Here is a 3,562-nt window from a genome sequence, read left to right on the forward strand (position 1 = left end):
CCCATGGAGCAGCTGGCGCCCGGGTGGCCTTTGAAGCTGAGGTCTGCCAGCTGCCCAGCGGGCTGGGCCAGAGCAGCGGTGTGAGGTTCAGGCGCCTGTGGGGGGCGCCGTTAGCCTTCAGAGACATCGCCACCAAAGTGTCCAAGGAGCTGGAGCTCTGAGGGCGACAGGAGGCGGGGCAGACTGATGACAGGAGGGAGGAGGAGGAGGAAGAATGAAGCAGACTCCATCGCTGCCTCCTCCTCTTCCCTGTGCTCCACCTCATCTGATGCCTCGCCTCCACCAAAGACCCTCTTCCTCCGATGCCACCGATCACAGCTACACACAGATAGTCCACCATCGTCAGGCTTATGATGACCTTTCACCTTGGAGCAGTCGGTGACCAGTGACCCCTCCTTAAAACACACCACCACCTCCATGTTCTGTGAGTCCATGGAACCAGACTGTTACATTTTGTTTTTCCTCAGTTTCAGGTGAGAACGATGGGAGCTGATCATTTGATTGATGTTGACATTATTATTCCTTTTTGTATCATATTTGTCATCATTCCTTTTTTTAAAGAGCTGCTATTTAAAGAAATGTTAAAATGTGTGTGTAGTAAGTTTATTTTCTGTACATAATGCTTTTAAAGTGGGCAGAAGTTCGATACCTGTGTTTCTCACAAGCAGGTGTCACATAATGTAAAAGTGAGGGTGCAGTCTGACCATTGGCCACTAGAGGGAGACATGCAGAAATGCAAAGACTTGAATGAAGCATCACAGCCTTTCTGCCCATCCACTGGTAATTTTATTCATTTAATGTCTGCGTGCTCCATTCCTTGTTAAGTGTTGGCTTCTCTGCCTGCTGCCCACACTGGGTTCTCCTCAGTTTGTCGGCAGCTTACAGACGAGAAACGCTGCCTAATAACACAAGACCCCAGCTGAGAGGTTGTACTTGATAACAATTGATCAAGCTTGTGCTTTACAAATATTCAGCTTCACCAGACATCTTGTCCCTCGCTGCCTTCAGTAAAATCCTTTCCAAGATTAAGAAAATAAAACAACATTTTGACAGTTTAAAGTGCAACCAGCTGAAAATCTGGATCTTTGTTATTCAAATGTTATTTTTAATATTTAACTAACTCTCATTTCACAAACGTCTCACCTCCCCGTGGTTTTTTTGTTTTCCTGTTGGTTACTTTGATCCGTTGTCAGTCAAATGTTAAGCAGCCATAGATCAATAGAATCCGTTTATGTTTTTAAGTTTTTCACTATCATTTGACTGGTTCTTCCAAAAACATTGGTAACACTTTATTTTCCAGGTCTGGAAATACCAATTTATTTCCAAATAATCTCCTAAGAGGTTTCCTAGAAAGAGCCGGGTCATCTGGTGCGAAGTACAAGTGAAACAGAGTGAGCCGCTGGTGCACTTCCTGTTGTTTATCAGTGCTTCACAGCAGCTGAGCTGAATGTGAAGCGTCTACAAACACAATTCACAAGTTTCCAGTAATAAATATTCAGTAGCGTTAAAGTGGAGCAATGGAACTTATTGTCCTAAAATAAGTGTCAGAGCTCTGCCTCTGTTTTCCTGTAATTAGTACCAAACTACAGACATTATTAGGAAACATCAGACCTGCACCAATACTGTAGAGCTCATCCTGGTTTAGACTAAGTGTAGGAGTGCGGGTTTGACTGACACACAACCTGGTGGCACTTTGTTACAGCAATACTGTATCAGCTGTCAGGATGCCTTCGCGCTCCTCAAATGTCGTGCAATACTGCCACAAAGTCAACAATTAAGACTTGAAGAAGCATCGTTTAAGACTTAATAGGGCTCCTTGATTGGTGTATGTTTTTAATTTTTGATACCGTTGATGTTTTTTTTTTTATAATTTATTGAGCACTTTTTTGCTGTTTAGCCAGGATTGCGTTGTACTGTGCTGGCAGAGTTTTTCATTAATCTGCGTTTTTCTTTTGTTAAACAGTTAAAAATCTCACTGTCTCACACATGTAAGGCCCACGTACATGTGACTAATTGACACTGAATGCCTTTTTTGCCTTTACTCACATGTATCTACCTACAGTGGCTTCTAGGCATCAGTCACTTTCCACAGTAAAACCAAATGGAGCGATGACTTCAGGTTTCTAGGCAAAGGTTTGATTTCATGGACACCAAAGAGTCGTATTAAGGAAACAGAGGTACAGTATAGGTTTCTGAAAACTCAAAAGTGGTGGTGTCTCCCTAAGGTTTTGTCAGATTTAACGGTTTTCTTTTGTCCATTTCTTTTGAATTTTAACTTCAGTGATAAGAGAAAACAGTTGATGTTTCCCTGTGTTGACGAATCAGGCTGCAGCACTGATGTATCCATGACTGTTGATCAATCAGATCCTGTTACTGCTGTAAGAGGTTGACTGTTAACCAATCAGACTCCTGCCAGTGTATAATTTGAAAGCATGCATCATGTGCAGTGATGAGGCAGTGGAGTAAAATGTGGCCTTGAGCGACCTTTTCTACAATTCAAATGAGTTTTATTTGTAAAGCACCAAATCACAACAAAAGTCGTCTCAAGACACTTTAAGAAGTCAGGTCTAGACCTTACTGTTATTATAGAAGATAAACCCAACAAACCCCCCTTGAGCAGAACTTGGCAACAGTGGGGAGGAAAAACTCCCTTTAACAGAAGAAACCTCCGACAGACCCCGGCTCTTGGTGGGCGGCCTTCTGCCTCGACTGGTTTGGGTGAGTGGATAGAGGAGAGAGGAAAGAAAAGAAAAGCTTGATAGCTAAAGGCTCTGCCTCCCATTCTACTTCTGTGGACTCTAGGAACCACAAGTAAACCTGCACTCTGAGAGCGAAGTGCTCTGTTAGGATGATAAGGCTCTACGAGGTCTTTAAGATACGATGGAGCCTTGTCATTAAGGGCTTTGTATGTTAGGAGAAGGATTTTAAATTCTATTCGGAATTTTACAGGGAGCCAGTGGAGAGAAGCTAATATGGGAGAGATATGATCTCTCTTGCTAGTTCCTGTCAGTACTCTGGCTGCAGCATTTTGGATTAACGGGAGGCTTTTTAGGGAATTATTGGGACATCCTGATAGTAAAGAGTTACAGTAGCCCAGCCTGTCATCTTCACTCCTGTCCCCATTGGAACATTCACTTTCAGTCCTAGCCGGCACTGCTGTGTGACAGACATGCTTTTTCTTCCCTGTCACAGAACTAGCAGAATCAGTACCACAACCAGAACTATGAGTTTTCACTGAAACACCAGACGCTTTTTGCAACTTTTCCACAGGGTCTGAATCTGCTGAAGCACCACCATGACCAGAAACACAAGCTTTATCACTGTGAGTGGCAGTCTGTGCCTCAGACTCCGCTTTAACGCCGTCCAAATATTGCTGTGCGCCACGACAGTCACTTTCACTACCGGGATAAGCAGCTGTCTGTAATATTCCACCGTGGACAACAACCAGTGGCGAAATATGTTGATTACTCACACCAGGAGTAATTAATGGCATCTGATGTGATGCATTACCTTTAAGTTTTGACTCCCAGCTCCCTTCATGCAAAGGAGCCAGAGAGGGAGG

Source organism: Monopterus albus, unplaced genomic scaffold (genome assembly GCF_001952655.1).
Source record: "Monopterus albus unplaced genomic scaffold, M_albus_1.0 scaffold294.1, whole genome shotgun sequence".
NCBI classification, from domain to species: Eukaryota; Metazoa; Chordata; class Actinopteri; order Synbranchiformes; family Synbranchidae; genus Monopterus; species Monopterus albus.